The 17,329-nt window shown below is 39.5% G+C and overlaps 1 protein-coding gene and 1 pseudogene across 1 annotated transcript in view; one reads left to right on the top strand and one right to left on the bottom strand.

Annotated features, from left to right (window-relative positions):
* The window catches only part of LOC100558916 (transcription factor GATA-5-like), a 76,728-nt pseudogene that overhangs the window by 53,251 nt on the left and 6,148 nt on the right, over window positions 1-17,329 (bottom strand).
* klhl29 (kelch like family member 29) overlaps window positions 612-17,329 on the top strand; it is a 543,161-nt gene continuing 526,443 nt past the window's right edge. Inside the window, exon 1 of the mRNA XM_008117088.3 lies at window positions 612-1,519. The gene's annotated coding sequence lies outside the window, so the exon portion shown is untranslated. The remainder of the gene's footprint in view (window positions 1,520-17,329) is intronic.

A 17,329-nucleotide genomic window follows, 5' to 3' on the forward strand; every position in this document is an offset into this window, starting at 1 on the left:
GATTTGTATCTCAGAAGTTATGGGAGATGCTTGGCAGAATTAAATGCTGTAGAAATAATAATAATAATAATAGCCCCTGTCTTCAGTGGGATTCAGAGGCAGGTGATCCACTAGGAGACACCCATTTCCATCTCAGAAGTTATGGGAGATGCTTGGCAGTATTAAATTCAGAGGAAACAACAACAATAACAACAACAACAAAACAGCCCTGTCTGCAGTAGGATTCAGAGGCAGGCGGTCTACTAGGAGAGATCTATTTGCATCTCAAAAGTTATGGGAGATGCTTGGAAGTATTAAATGCAGAGGAAATAATAATATTTTCGGAGGAATAATAATAATAATAAATTCGGAGGAAAGAATAACAACCAGGAGAGTTTATTTCTAACCCTCCCCTCCCTCTTTTTCTCTCATGCTCGAGACCCCCATGGAGCCGGGATCCCCCTTTTCCTTTTGCGGTGCCGAAGGAGCGCAACTGGTTCCTAAACTGGGAAGGAGGAGCCTCCCAGCTGCTGAGGCTTGAGCTGCAGGATCAGGGCGGAGGAGGAAGGAGGTCCGGTGAGGCTGCTGCCTGCTGAGCTCGGTGGGATTATCAGGTCCAAGGGAGGCAGCTATATAAAGCCTGGCTGAGTCAGAAAGAGAGAGAAGGGGGGGGATAGAGAAAGAGCGAGAAGCGGCAGATCAGGTGGGGAGCTGCGCTGCTCGGTTTTCGCGCCGTCAACTTTCCCCCCGAAGTGCTGGCCATCCTTCTTGGGAGAAGAAGAAGAAGAAGAAGGAGAGAGCGCGAGGAAGGAGAAGCAGGAGGAGCGCGAGGCAGGCAAACAGGAAGGCACCCGGGCCGGCCTCCCGCGGCGCGTGCTCGCTCTGCTGTGCAAATTGCCCGCTCGAAACCCCTCCCAATGGGGGAGCCGGGGTTGGGTTGAGCAAAGGGGAAGGAGGAGGAGGAGGAGGCGAGAAAACACACACAGAGAGACAGACTCAAAGGCAGCGTCGGGAGCGCGCGGGCACTGGCTGGCTAGTACCTACCTAGCTAGCTGTCGAGTCTAGGCCCCGCCCCCCGCCGCCCTGATTGGCTCCGCCCGCCCCTCGCGCGCCCGCCCCGCCAGCTAAAGCGCCCAGCCTGGGCAGCGCAGGCGGAACAGAACAGAGAGGAGAAGGGAGCATGGTCTCGACGCCGCGCCGCCAGCTGCAGACTCAGTCGCCTCTGCAACAGCCGCGCTCGCGCTCATAGAGGCAGCAGCAGGAGCAGCGCCCGCGCTCATAGAGGCAGCAGCAGGAGCAGCCCCGGCCTTGGTTGCAGCAGCCAGCAAGCAAGGAAGGAAGGAAGGGGAGAAGGAGCCCGGCTGCAATGCTGAAGCCGCCTCCTTCTCCCTCTCCTCCTCCTCCTCCTTCTCCCTCTCCTCCTCCCGGGCATCCTCCTTCTCCGCCAGCCTGAAGAAGACGGAAGACAGCTCGCCCGCCAAGGACACGCGTCCCATTGACGGCCTGCCTCCCTCCCTACCCCGTCTCCATCAGCGCAAAGGTAGGGGAAGGTGGCGGGAAGGGGCGCCACAGGGAGGGGGCGCGAGGAGGAAGGGGGCTCGCGGGGGGCACGGCGAGAGGCAGGAGGTTGGGGCCAATCCGGCCCCTGCGCCCTCCGCCTGCAGAGGAAAACTTCCTGCTCCGGTGTTTGGTGTCTGATGGGCGAGACGAGGAGCAAAAAGGGGAGGGGGGCTTTTAGAGGAAGGGAGGGGCAAGGAAGAAGGGACCTGTGAGGAGGCAGCCTCCTCAATTCTTTCCCTCCCTCCTCCCTCTTGCTCCATTCCCCGCCACCATTCTCTCTACCACACTCCACAACACCTTCAACTTCCCTCCGGCCCTGGGTTCAAAGGCATCTATCTTCCAGGCTCTCAGGAGGAGAGGACGAGAAGGGACCTGTCAGTAAATAGCTTCCTTCCTGTGTCGTCCAAGGCTTTCATGGCCGGAATGTCTGGGTTGCTGTGAGTTTTCTGGGCTGTCTGGTCATGTCGCAAAAGCATTCCCTCCTGACGTTTCGCCGACATCTATGGCAGGCATCCTCAGTGGTTATGAGGTCTGTTGGAAACTAGGCAAGTGGGATTTATATATGTATGGAAGGTCCAGGGTGGGAGAAAGAACTCTTGTCTGTTTGAGGCAAGTGTGAATGTTGTAATTGATCACCTTGATCAGCACTGAAAAGCCTTGCAGCTCCAGATCCTGGTTGATTCCTGCCTGGGGGAATCCTTTGTTGGGAGGTGTTAGCTGGCTCTGATTGCAACATTCGCACTTTCTTCCAACAGACAAGAGTTCTTTCTCTCACCCTGGGCATTCTACAGATATATAAACCCCACTGGCCTAGTTTCCAATATACCTCACAACCTCTGAGGACACCTGCCATAGATGTGGGTGAAACATCAGGCGAGAATGCTTTTGGAAATTGGCCAGACAGGCCAGAATACTCACAGCAACCTAATCTCCTCCTTGCCCTTCCTTCCATTTATTCCCTCTCTCCTTTCTTTCCTTCCTCTGCTCCATTCTCTCCACAACACTCCACAACATCTTCAACTTTTCCCGGCCCTGGGTTCAAAGGCATATTATAGGAGGAGAAGGGAGCTGTCAGTAAACAACCTCCTTCCTGCCCTTTTTCCTTCCTTCCTTCCTTCCTTCCTTCCTTCCTTCCTTCCTTCCTTCCTCTCTCTTATATACTCTCTCCTTTCCTCCCTTCATTTTTTCCTCTGCTCCATTCCCTCTACAACACTCCACAACACCTTCAACTTCTCCCTGGCCCTGAGTTTAAAGGCATTTTCCAGGCTCAGGAGGAAAGGAGGAGGAGAAAGGACCTGTCAGTAAACAGCCTCCTTCCTGCCCTTTTTCCCTTCCTTCCTTCCGTTCCCTCTCTCCTTTCCTTTCTTTCTCTGCTCCATTCAGTCTACAACACTCCACAATACCTTCAACTTTCCCCTAGCCATGGGTTCAAAGGCATCTTCCGGGAGAAGGAACGTGTGAGGAGAGGGTCACCCTCCTTCCCCATTGCCTTCCTTTCCCTCTTCCATTCCTTTCTTCCTTTCATCCCTCCCTTCTTCTCCTCTTCCTTCCTCTGCTCTATTCTCTCCACAACAACTGGCCCTGGGTTCTCCAGGCTCAAGAGTAGAAGGGACCTGTGAAGAGAGTCTCCCTCCAATCCCCCATCCATTCCCTTCCTCTCTCCCTCCCTTCCTTTTTTCCCTCTGTTTCATTCACCTCCACCATTCGCTTTCTCAACAATACCTTCAACTGGCCCCGGGTTCAAAGGCATCTTCCAGGGACAGTAGGAGGAGAAGGGACCCTTCAGTAAGCAGCCTTCCCAAACCCTTTCCCTGTTACCTTCCTTCCCTTCTTTCCATTCCTTTCTTCTCCCCTTCCTTCCTTCCTTCCTTCCTTCCTTCCTTCCTTCCTTCCTTCCTCTGCCTCCACCATTCTCTCCACAACACCTTCCACTTCCCTCTGGCTGCCCGTGGGGTTCGGAGGCATTTTCTTGGCTCAAGAGGTGGTTGACTTCTTCTCTGCCGAGGAGACATAGCAAGAGACCTTTGCCGTGTTGTGTGCATGTTTCAAGGGCTCTGTGTTGTAGATGTCTCCCCCCCCCCTTTTTTTTTTATAAAGCACACACCACTGCAAAATCATCCATCATCACCAGCAGGCAGAGGCTATCTTTAATTAAAAACTGTCTTGAAAGGAATAAAAAATGACAATCTCCCACCTTGGAATTAACATCTGCCAAGTCTCTCTCCCTGTCTCTTGGCACACAACTTGCGGTCAGTCCTGGCTGATTTTCCTTAAATTCATGTGATTTCGAAAACAGCTTTGGACTAGGTTGGGTAACTTCTAGCAGTGTTGACCTCTGCTCCTGCCTCTTGACCCCTGTCTGCGACTTATTGTCAGCCCTCTTTCTCTCTCCTCTTCCTGCCAGTTCTACCTTGTCTATAGAAAACAGATCATACATCTTCCCAGCAGTGCCTGAATTGTTTGCATTTTTTTGTTACCGTGCCTCAAAGACTTTTGGCGGTGTATAAATAAACAGTGCTGTGCCAAAAGGTGTACCCAAGAATCACATCATCGGCAATTCTGTGCATGTTTTTAGGACAAGTTCTGTTGAGCCTGAATATGCCCGGGACTCAGGCAGGAAGCAAGACTTGTCAAAATAGTCCCTTTTACTCTTCCACCATCTATTTTGGAAGCTTTGTTTATATTCTTGGGATTGTGTGCTTTTGTTGTTGTGATGGAGAGATTCACTTTGTGGATATTTTTTTTTTGCAACCTAGTGTTTGAATGTGCATGCATTTTTTTAGCAAATCAATTGCAAAGGTGAAAGTTATATATTCTAAGTGTGTACTATACAAGTGTCTACTATACAAATGTGACCTCTAAAATGTACTGTTCCCGTAATGTGACTAAGAAGATTAATAGATTCGCAGTGAACACAGATGATGTTAGCCCTCACTAAAGCCTTTAATGTTCAGATGAAGGCATCAAGTTAATAAATGTGTTTTCAATAAAAGGTGTTACGTTTTTAAGAAATGCCCAATAGCTTTTTGGTTTGTTTTCAATTTGTTTTAAAGCTAGTGTATTGCCAAGGGGAATACAGAAGTTTTTTTTTTTTAAAGCATTATGTGGTGGGTTAAAGATTGTAGATACCCATATTATTATCTCTTGTAATTTAGCAATTGGTTGAAACTTCCATAGATATTGTGGTTTTATGAGGGAAACAGTAACATGTTCTTTTGTTTGTTTGTTTGTTTGTTTAGTAAGGCACCATGGCTGGATTAAACTGGATGTACCGTTTCCTTTTAATTTATCAGGGTTAGTAAAGGTACAGCCACGTTTTTCTCTCATTCAACAGTTTGAAACTTTAGCTGCACTCAGTGGGTTGCCAGTTCTTATTTGAATGTGCAACAAGATTTTATTCTTCTCGGCATACCCTGTCTCTAACTCCTATCAGGATAACTTGCCCCTCACTGACGTTTCCTACAAGAGAGGGTTTTTCCGGGCTTATAATAAAACATGGCATTAATATTTTGGTTTCTCTAAGAGATCAGTCACCATCGGTGCCATAGATACAACATTATTTTAATGACAGTGTACTTATTGTATATCTTGAAAAATGTAGAATTGATTAATGGAGTTGATATAATAAAATTGGACAATGGATTTCTCAGAATTCTTTCTCTTAAAAAAAAAAGTAAGAAAGAGTTAATAAAAATCATCCAGGTCAGTTAATTAGACCCTTATTCTCTGTAGTTTAAGCTAACATGAGCCCTTAGTGTGACAGCTTCATGGAAATGTCCATTTTATGTATGTAGATTTTAAAAACAATGCACTTGAAAGTTCTGTAAGCTCCAAGTTTTCATTGGTAAAATAACAGCTGTACTCACCATATTTTGAGTTTCCTCTTGACAACAGAACCCACTAGCAAACGTTCAGTGTGAATTATTGCTGGAATAGAATATTTTATGGTTGTCATGACTACAAATAGAGCAATGGTTTCTGGTTTTCACCTGAATGCAGCAATGGAAAACGGGGTAGAATTCAAGTTCTTTGTTACTTTTAGTTATATTTTCTATGAATGAGAGCCGAACTTAGGTGTTCGGTACGTGCGGAACATTGAATTTGATTTTTAGTTAAAATGCTCTGGAGATAAAGGTTCAGAAGAAGGTGCTTTCCCTATTAAATTTGTTATGTGAGTTATAGAATAAAGAAATTGGAGGGGAGGAATGGAAGGTCATCCAGCCCAACCGCTTGGACTGAAGGCATTCAACCTAATTCAGTTTATGTGCTACAGATAGTTAGAAGGAGCAAAAGTTGCTCAAAGGTGCACATTAGAAGTTCAATAGTGACTGGTGATTCTGGTGTGCTTACTGTGGCAAATCCATGTCAGATCTTAGCCCAGACTTTCTATCAACTATCCAAGGTACTGAACATACAATTTAGCACGTTGGACAGCTTCTTTAAAGTATTCAAGGAGCTAGATATATCTTGAAGCTAGGATTCAGCAGTTTGAACATGTCCATCAAAGTGCGGGATAAAGTCTGGAGTGCACTGACTGTCCTGTTGATATTGAAGTGATCAGCAACCTCTAAAAAAGTGGCAGGTGATCCGAGCCTCCAACTATTTAGGAGATATATGAAATTATATATTAGACAGGATTAAGAACAATGATGTTTTTTTCATTTGTCATATTGCCGTAAATTTGAAATATATCCAAGTTTTCATACAAGGATAGTTATTTCAAAACAAAATAATGTAAAAGCAGAGATGACAGTGTGGACAGAAGGAAACGGTTTGCTAGATAATTTCTGCTGTCTTTGTTATCTTGTCAATTTCAGCTACATCCATTACTTTAAAATAGTCATTATTACTACTAGGTGCAAAGTTGCTCAACTATCTAATTAGAACATCTTAGCAGTACTGTATTTAATTTACAAAAAATGCATTTTTTTTCTGAAACTATTGGATGGTAATTCGGTAATTCTATATTTGTCTCTTTGAAGGATTAAGAGAATGGGGGCAATGAGGGGATAGAACTGGATGAAAAGAAAGTAATTTCTAATAAATTCTTAACTTCAGGAGAACTGTGTAATGAATTAACATTAAAACTTCCATATTTCCCAAAACATCCAAAGCTTTGTGTTCTTATATCCCATTCATTAATTGAGGTATCATACACTATTCATACAGTTTTTTATATTGAGCTTCTTTCTGAGAACATTTTTTGAATAATTCTTCCAGAACCTATCTTATATAGATTTCCTGTAGTTTCTTATTTTGGATCCATTTTATAAAATACTAGAAACATCTAGAAAATATTTTTTTTCCAGTTGCATACCAAGAATATCTTCACATTGAGTTTTACACACTCTCCAAATAGATCATGTTGTCTGATTTTAAGTTCTTGCAAAGGAAAAGTCCTAATTCAAAAATATTGAAACTCCATAGGTATCCATTTTCTATTTTGAGATCATACATCCCTGGTTGTAGCAAATGTGACACATTATGGAATCTGTTGAAGATATGAGGGGAATTATGATGGATGTATCATTTGAAAATACAAGATGGACACTCCCTCGGTTTGAATATTTTTAAATGACAGATTTTATTTTAGAACTTTAGTTTTCTCATTGTAAGAATTTACTAAGATTTCCTTTCTGAATATAAAAGTAATATATTTGGAATCAGTTTCAGTTTGGAAAGTATCCACTTTAGTTTTTGCTGCTTTCCCATTTTCAGATAAATATTTGATTTTCAAAAGAAATTCCCATCTTCAAAATAACCAATTAAAAAAACAAAAGCTGTTGTTACGTCAATTTTTTTTTTGGAAATGTTATTACAAACAGGGTAATTTTAGATTTGAGTGACTTTGATTTTATTTAACTAAATGTCCAGTTAAAAGGATTTTATACACAATAATCAAATTATTTCATTTCTAAGCATTTGAGATAAGTAGATATGTAGTAGAATCTCTTCCAACTCGATGATTCTATGAAATCATCCTTCCTTAAAATCATACATAACTTTTAAAACAATTGAGAAAAACCTATCGGTTCAAATTGAGAGCACATGTATAATTAAAGTTCCTTTTAGTTTTCAGATAGTATATAACCAGATTTTTGACCCACTGCAGAATTTCCATATTCCCATTAAACATTTCCCAAGATTGGAATTGTTAACAGCAGTATTATAAATTGGTGAAGTCACCCATATTTAATAATGGTTTCTTGCAGGAAAACAATACTGAAAAGAACCTGTTTTCTCTCTATTAAGATAGAATCATATCTAGTCATAATTAGGATAAAATCTTAATTTGATTTATCTTCTTCTCCATGTGTATTATATGTTTTAGAGTTTGACTGCCCTAGAAGACCTATCATTTGACAAGACTCACCTATAGTTTTCACTAACAGGCAAGAAATAAAAATGAAAAAGAGCACTATTAATTTATTTTTAGCATTTAAGTTGCTTACAACTCTATCCTTTGTTTTTGGTATTTTGTTGTTGCTGTAATTTATTCTCATGAGCATCTACTTTGTTCAAGTTGTTTCTGGCTTATGGCAGCCTTGTGCTAAAACAATCATAGGGTTTTCTTGGCGACATTTATTCAGCATGGGTTTGTCCTTGAGGGTGAGATTGTGTAATTTGCCCAGGGTCACTCAGTGCATTTCCAGAGATTTAAACCTTGGCCTCAGAGTTGTAGGGTGTTTCTGCTCTGTAGAATTAATGCAGTTTAGCACCAGTTTAATCACCATGACTCAATGCAATGGAATCCTTGGATTTGATGAGGCACCAGGATTCTGCTAGAGAATGCTATAGACCAGTAGTTCTCAACCTGATGTCCCCAGATGTTTTTGGTGTACAACTCCCAGAAATCCCAGACAGTTTACCAGCTGTTAGGATTTCTGGGAGCTGAAAGCCAAAAACATCTGGGGATCCCAGGTTGAGAACCACTGCTATAGACCTTGTAAAATTACCTTGATCCATGGCAGTTAAAGTGGTGTCAAACTGCATTAACTTTCAAGTGTAGAAGCACCTATAGTCCAATACTCAAACCTGTACATTATGTTTGCTTTCTTACATATTTTAACTCGTACTAATAAAAAGCCATTTTTTGCCTCTTTCACCTTGGAATTGAAATACCTCTTTCTTCCATTCCTTTGTCTTTTGCCCCTCTCTTCAATCCATATTAGCTAATATTTATATCTAATATAACCATTTCTGATAGTGTTCCTTCTGATGCTTTATTTTCAAATTTATAATTATATTCTAGAGAAGAAAACCCTTTGTTGATCAAAAAAAGAGCTTTGCTGAGATATTTCCAGTAACTACTCCAAGGTGGACCATCTCAGTGTCACATTAGCAGTGCTAGTTCCCTTTCTCAAGGAGCAAAGACTCCCGTCCTCAGTGATGGGGTGAATCAGGGATCCAGGGGAGGAGAAGACTTGATGTCTAGATTCTGATTTCTGTGATCCCAGCACCAGTATCTGCTCGTGAGTATTTAGAACTTCATGGGGTGGCTGATGGTTCTCTTCTACCTTTTGATAGGTTGTGCTGAGAAACACATCTACCAAGTATCATTGCTGTGTACTCTTCAGTAACACAAATATAATCAATTCCTGGATGCCTGCATAGGGAAAAACACTTCCTTGTATTACCCAATTATTGCCGATCTTGATTGAGCCTTAGTTTATTTTGCTTAAACCTCTGGTATTTATACCTGTCCTTCTATAAAATCATGATCATCTTCCTTCCTTCCTTTGGGGAACCCAGAACATTCCTGGAGAGAACGTATTTTTTCACTCTCATTTAGAGCAGCAGCAGAAGAGGCAGCAAATTGAGCAATCCAAAACAACCACATTTGTGAATGCTTAACCTACAAATATGGGAGGACAGCCGTAAAAGAACAAAAAATCTTCATTTCCATTTTCTGTTAAAAGAAAATGCTTATGACTTTTATGACAATATATTTTGTATAACAGTAGAAATTTTCAGTTCTATTCCATAGATATTTATTTAGACGTAGACCTCAATAGGTACTGCTCCGGTGGGAAGGTAACGGCACTCCATGCAGTCATGCCGGCCACATGACCTTGGAGGTGTCTACGGACAACACCGGCTCTTCGGCTTAGAAATGGAGATGAGCACCAACCCCCAGAGTCAGTCATGACTGAACTTCATGTCAGGGGAAAACCTTTAGACCCCATTAAGTTCTGGATTTGAATGAAAATTGTGGTCAAATCATATATGTATTTTGACAATTGATCTTTAAGGGGAAATATATGAAAAAAACAACCTCTCTTTCTAGAAGGTCTTATTGTATGAAAATAATCTCTTAAATAGCAAACATTTGAAGTAACCCAGATAATTGATCTGTTGATGACGAATGTAGCTCATTATAGTAATGATATCTTGACTTCAAAGAAGTAAATCTTATTATTTATTAAATGTGTAAGCAAAATTTATATTATATTAAATTAAAAACCAAGATCTGGTTCCGAAAAATGAGAACTCTGACTCCATCTGTGGAGCTTCTCTCTCTCTCTCTCTCTCTCTCTGTTTTGCTCCTCACTTTTCTTCTTCCCTTTCCCATTTATATCCTAATTTATATTTATCACAAAAACTGTGTATGGAATAGATTAATAATACATTATAAAATGCCATTAAAGTTAAGATTGTCAGATGCAAAATAATTATAAGAAGTGACTTAATGGCAGTTTATAGAGAAGTATATTCTGTCTTATTCTAAAAGGTACTCATAGTTTACTGGGTTGCCATTGAGACAATATTTCTAGTTATGCTTTGTGTTTTTGTTTGGAATGTGTTCTTTGGTTGCAGTAGATACAGAGATATAATGTGACTTCTTAAGAGGGATGGGAGAACCAAATCTTTGAGGGCTAGAACAATAACTGATGCTGTAAGGTCAGTGTGGAAACCAGTAGAAATATGCAAAGTGGTTCACTATTTTCCAAGCCAACTGAAGGAAGACAGGGATAGAATAAAGTATTTTCCATATTTGTATCTTGTTACCTTTGCCAGGTATACTTTGCCGTGAAGGCGACTTTATGTCCCAAATCGCAGATAAAGCTGAAGATAACCTAGGATGTAAATCAGACCGAACATAGAAAGTAGAATCGCATAATGATCCACAAAGATAGTTGGCCATCACTTCTGTAGTCCTGATTAAATCAGATTAATTTACTTCCTTTACTTGTGTCTTTTTCACATTATACCGTTAAATATTCCTTTAACTTCCATGCTCCCATCCTATGGAATATTGGGATTTTAGTTTGGTGAAGTGCTTAGATTTCTTTAGCAGAGCCTCAAGTGCTTCACAAAAACAAAGAAGACACAGATCCCAGGGTTCTGAAGTGGTATCAAAACATTTCAGTTACACAGTATGAAGGAGACTTTGGTTATCAACCATGGACTGTAGTCTCCTTACCTGTGCCATCCGCTTATCTGTGCAGATTTGCTACATTATGGTTATATTGAGCATGATTTAAAAAAAAAAACCAAGGTGTTGGGTGATATAGGCAGAAAGTCTCTTTCTGCTTATATGACTCCCTAAACAGACAAGGAACTCAAAATGATGAATCCTTATGTAATCATTTGTATAATCCAGTACAACTAATTAGTTGGGATTTCCACTGACTTGAGTTTGTATTTAAGCATTTTTCCTGTTCTTTTAAGTAATACAGTAGAGTCGCACTTATCCAACATAAACGGGCTGGCAGAACGTTGGATAAGCGAATATGTTGGATAATAAGGAGAAATTAAGGAGAAGCCTATTAAACATCAAATTAGGTTATGATTTTACAAATTAAGCACCAAAACATCATGTTATACAACAAATCTGGCAGAAAAAGTAGTTCAATATGCAGTAATGCTACATAGTAATTACTGTATTTACGAATTTTGCACCAAAATATCATGATATATTGAAAACATTGACTACAAAAATGCGTTGGATAATCCAGAATGTTGGATAAGTGAGACTCTACTTGTAATTTTAAGTAACACTTGTATCTCTCACACACAATAGACCAATGTGCCATAGAACACTTTAAAAATCCAAAGTTTTTTAATTCATAAAAGTATTTTGATGAAGAAAGGCATTTGCTGATATCTTTCTTGAAAACATCCCTCCCTCCAATTCCTGTTTGTGTGCACCTTAACGCACCTGAAGTTATTTCTGTGTTAGTTTAGAAGGTATCAGAATACTCTTCCTGTTGGGTATGCTGCTGCAGTAAGCTAACATAGTTGTCCTAGAAAATAGATAAATTTATGTACTGAAAGGCAACTGATTTCCTAGTTTTGGCTTTGTACAGGTATCTTCTGCATAAATACATGGCCAATAAACTGTTGGTCATGACATCTCAGTGCTGTTTTACCTCCTGCAATGCACCCATAATTTAGTATGAAAAAACTTTTGCAATTGTTCCAAGCTCCACAGAATAATAATCAGTGGGATCATGTTTCCATGCAGTGGAATATAGATGCTTTATGCTGAAGGCATTTAATTTATTTGCCCGGGCTGTTGCCCCATGTAAGCCGCCCCGAGTCCCTTCGGGGAGATGGAGGCAGGGTATAAGAATAAAGATTATTATTATTATTATTATTATTAATTGGCAAATCTATATCAATATATTTGAATGAAGGGTTGTTAAGTAAATGAAAGTTATAGTTTTGTGAGTGAAGGCATCTCAGATCCCAAGATGAATTTATTATAAGTCTAAAGATTTTAGTTCAAACTCTATCCATGTGAGTATTCATGTGAGTACTGTACCTTAACTCTTCTTAAGAAAGGAACCAGTCCCCTTCTCTGAACAGAATGGCAGAAGTTGCGAGTGTAGCCCATCCTGGGAGAATCCAAAGAAGCACAAAACCTCTCCTTTCACCAAGATACTGCATCTGACCTTTCTGATAGGTTCTCCTGGAATGGACTAAACACTCTACCACTCTACCCAGAGAAGGAACTGGTTCTTTTTTTCTTTTCTGTTTGATAAACGTTTGTACTGTACCTTAAGTTTTATGAACAAAAGGAAGCATTCGCTTCTCTGAATAGAATGGCAAAAGACCTCTTTGAACGCCTAGGCTAGAAAATATCAGTGGCTGAGCAACAACATTAGTGCTTTCCCTTTCCTGTGGAATCCCCTTGTCTTATTCTCTGATCATATCAAAATCCATAGTTTTGGTTCCAAAACCTGCTCTTGACTTACACTATATATATGAAGTTGACTTATATTTGGGTATATAAGATATTTAGGCATATTGAGCTGGAGTTTCATCATATCTATTGATATTTTTGAACTCTGCAAAAGACCCATCATTGTGCCATCTCTAGTTAAACATGATTTGCATTACAATATAACTTCTGCTGTCAGAGTCTGTAGTAATCATTAATTAAAATGATAGTGTGGTCTTATTTGTAAAGTATATACCTACCTTTTCATGCCTTGCTATATGATTTGAAGGCCAAACAGAAAGAAAGCATCAGTACACTTGAACATTGCAGCATTCTATAGAAATGGAAATAAAAGCTGCCTTTCATTCTAGTATTTCAGCAAATGCATAAAATTCAAATGCCATCTTACTGTATCTTAACAGACACAGCTAAACTACACATCAAAAGATAGAAATGTTCTGCAAAGAATTAATCTATTCTTTTTAGAAAAAACATCTATGGCATTCTAACTTATTAAAATGCTTCCCTACTGAATAGACACAGAACTATATTTCACTGACCAGAAAAAAAACCCCATACATGTTTAACAACTGGTATGTGAAAATAAAATGCATGAAATAGCGATACAGTTATCAGCTAATATTTTTGACAGTCTTGAATGAAAAATGCCAAGTTGGAATGTTGTCAGAATCAGCTCTTTAAGGGCAATTTGAACACACACAGAAATAACAGGAGTACATCAGGAGAAGACATATCAGAGCATGATGTTGACCTTTTATAAAGCTTACAAACCCCTTTAAGCTTTTACAAAATAGAAAAGAGCATCAAGAGGAAAATTATTCCAAAGATGACTCCTTAAATACTTCACTTTAAAAATGTTTATTGGGACTGACTCCTTTCTTAAACCCTTTCTTTGCCTGCTTTTTCCTTGTTGATATTTCCACACAAGTTCTTTTGGAGAAGGTGTAGCCCACCAGACACTGTTGTTCAGTGTGACTTGAATCCCATTGAGATAAATAGAGAATTGGTTTTTTTAGCTCAATCCCTGTGTGTATTTATTCAGAATCAAATCACTATTACTTTCTCCAAGTTATGCCTACATAGAATTATTGTTTAATCACACAGGATCTGTTGGGTTTGTATAAGTCCATCTAGCACAGCATTGTCAACAGCGATTAGGGAGGCGCTCCAGAGTTTCAGATAATTGTTCCAGCCTTATATGGAGATGCCAAGAAAATGAATGTGGAAATTTCTGGATAGGTACTGTACCTTTGATCTGAAGACCCTTCCTACCTGCGAATAGGAATCCAATGACAGGGAAGAAATAGGCAAGTTACAACATTTTATTATTCTAATGCACAAGAGTATTTCCAGGACAGAATATGGAGAAGCAGAATGGTTTCCTATTGGCAAGGCAGTCAGGGATGGCTGCGTTTTATCACCCTGTTCATTTAGTTTATATGCAGAACATATCATACAGAAAGCAGGATGAGGCTCAGGAAGCAGGCATGAAAGCGGGGAGTGGAGCTTATTCTCAGGGAACTGTATGCATGATTGTAGGCTTATTTTATTTATTAAAAATGTACCCCTTTACATTTTATAAATCCCCAAAGCCAGGAGCTTTCAGTGTCACATGAGCTGCATAATGGGCTGCAGTACCAGCAGTGTGAAGCTTGTTCTGCTCAAATACTAAGGTGTCTGTAAAAGGAGAAGAATGATGTCAGTGGCGAAAGGGAGCATGTGACCAGATGGTGCATGGTAATACTGCTGCCAGAGGAGGAAGTGATCAAATACTTCTTCTACTACAGATTGACTCCACGGTGTTGATTATTTCTTCAGTGCCTGGCTCTGAGAGATCTTTAGGACCAAGATATTATGGAAGAGGTAGCTTGAAAAATCACACATGGCTATCCCATTGAAGTTTTGCACTGCACTGGGGATTAATAAAATCTGAGCCAGTTGTTTATAGAACTATAAAGTACAATTAAAATATACAGAGAGCTTACAAAAAAGCATTTCACTAAAATTGTAAGGCCAATAGACTAGGAAAATATTCAGGAAAATATCTTGGCAATCACCTACTGTTAAGTACAACTGGCAGCGAATCCACTTTGCATTAAGAGCCTCTGGTATTGTATGATGAACACTCAAAAGTGAAGACCTTCTTCAACATCATAACAAAACAATTTTCATTAGGCCATAGTATGTTAAGCCGGTCTTCCTCAACTACGCATGAAGACTAAGGTTGCACCTCCACTGTAGAATCGATGCACTTTGACACCATTTTCACTGCTTTGCAAAGTTTTTAGCATTCTCTGTCAGACAGTGCTGGTGCCTCGCCAAACAACAGCTTGGTTCGTACTTTATAAAGGTGATATAGGGTCCTACTGCCACTCATATTTTAATTCTGAGTTCAGTGACCAAACACAATCATTTGTCCTGGATTGTACTTCTTTTATGGTAGAAAGTGGTTTAGGCTTCATTGGGTGTCTTATAAGGATATTTGTTTTCAAGGCATGAAATAAATATTCATCCCACATTTGCCACACTTAAATGGCTATGTCTGTCTTCACTCTAAGCAATTATATATCTTCTCAAGTGTGAGAAAAGGCAGATACCACATCACTCATTTCTGAAGACTAAATATTTACTTAGTCGCTTCTAATACAGCTAGATTCAAAACCCGCAGCTACTGCTTTGCTTTATCTAGTGGAATCATGGCAGGCAGTGAAATATGCAAGAAAATATTGCATTGTCTGACAGATGTTTCTGTAGTAGGTGAGGATCTCTCCTAAATCTGTACCAGTCTCCAGATGCTAACAATAAACAAAACTGCCTTTGTGTGAAAAGCAGCCCATCTGAGAGTTTTTCCACTCCCTGGCAGAAATTTCTGTCTGGAGTTTTCCTTCATCAGAATGTGTGCCATTATAACAGAAGAAAATATTTAAAAGGACTTTAAACAAGCCCTAAAGGAGGTAAGATTGGCTCATGTATTTGAACAATAGGGTTGTCACTAACACATTTGTTGCATTAATTCACAGGAAGTTGTATGTTTTGAGCTATTTGTCTTGTGCTGCTTTCCTCAAGAAATACCTTCAAAATGCTGTTGTTGTTCACAGAAGGTTGCAATTCGGAACTAGTCCTTGCCTGCCCTCCCCTTGTAAGGTTCCCGAGGCATATGAGCAATGTCTGAGATTTTAAAAAAGAAATTGTCCTTGGAAATTACTGGTCTTGCAATAGATAAAAAAAACCAAGGCTAATCCCAATATTTTCTACATCTGCTTTGTCCATTCTAGGATCAAATCTATTGAAGTAAATGGAGTTGCTTTGGGTGCTATGTATTGTGTTAGATAATCTTAGAAAGCGGGCCTTAGCATTTATCAAATCTCAAAACTCGGTCTATTTCCTAGTACATTTCCTGCCTTTAAAAATGCAGGTGTATGATTAAATTTCTGGTTGGTATTCAGGGCTTCACGGTCTTATCTTTGTATGAACCAATCCCAAAAAGACGTTACAGCTGTCTAAACTATTATTTTGCTGGGGTGAAGGTGGAAAAATGATGGAATTTGAGGTGGAGACAAGCGTGTCGTCTAGAAAGTGTAAGATGTACAGCTATATTCTGGATGCATTGAAGTGTTACTTCTGAGTTGCTGAAGAAGGCAGTGACTACTTTTCATGTTGTTTAATCTCATTTATCTTATATTTTATTTCTCCTTGATTAAAAAGGCGGCAATAAAATAAATGCTATTACGTTTGCCTGCCAAAGCAAAAAGCCAAACCAAAAAGAAAAGCAAGCCTAGTGAGAATTCTTCCTTCTTTCTTACTTTTTGTCTCTTTGTCACCTGTAGACATTTCCTCTCTCCCTTAGGTACTAGGTAGGCATCTATTTTTGACAGTAATAAATTACCAGATTAACATTAGTAAATCTTAATGCTGGGAGACGAATATAAATTTAGATAATTAGTATATTATAGGTGCAGCCATCCATATTCCTGTTATACGCAATGAGAATACACTGAATTTAGGAGAAAGAAATGTTAAATAAGTATTGGTCATTACATTTTGGAGCTATCTTCAGTTAAAAAAAAACAGAAAAGTTGTTCTTTTGTTTAGATGGCTTAAGAATTTTTTTTCTGAAAGTAGGTTAAGTAATCACTAGTCATTATTATTTAAAAAGCAAAGAAAACAGGGCAGCATTTAGTAATACAGTGGAAGGAATTGAACCTCATAGAATTTTTGATAATATTAAACTTCCTAGCCTACTCTGTCAATTGTACTTACAGTAGAGTCTCACTTATCCAACATAAACAGGCCGGCAGAATGTTGGATAAGTGAATATGTTGGATAATAAGGAGGGATTAAGGAAAAGCCTATTAAACATCAAATTAGGTTAAATGATTTTACAAATTAAGCACCAAAACATCATGTTATACAACAAATTTGACAGAAAAAGTAGTTCAATACGCAGTAATGCTATGTAGTAATTACTTATTTACGAATTTAGCACCAAAATATCACGATGTATTGAAAACATTGACTACAAAAATGCGTTGGATAATCCAGAATATTGGATAAGTGAGTGTTGGATAAGTGAGACTCAACTGTACTATCAAAACCCCTAAA

The sequence above is a fragment of the Anolis carolinensis genome, chromosome 1 (genome assembly GCF_035594765.1).
Source record: "Anolis carolinensis isolate JA03-04 chromosome 1, rAnoCar3.1.pri, whole genome shotgun sequence".
In the NCBI taxonomy this organism is placed as follows: Eukaryota; Metazoa; Chordata; class Lepidosauria; order Squamata; family Dactyloidae; genus Anolis; species Anolis carolinensis.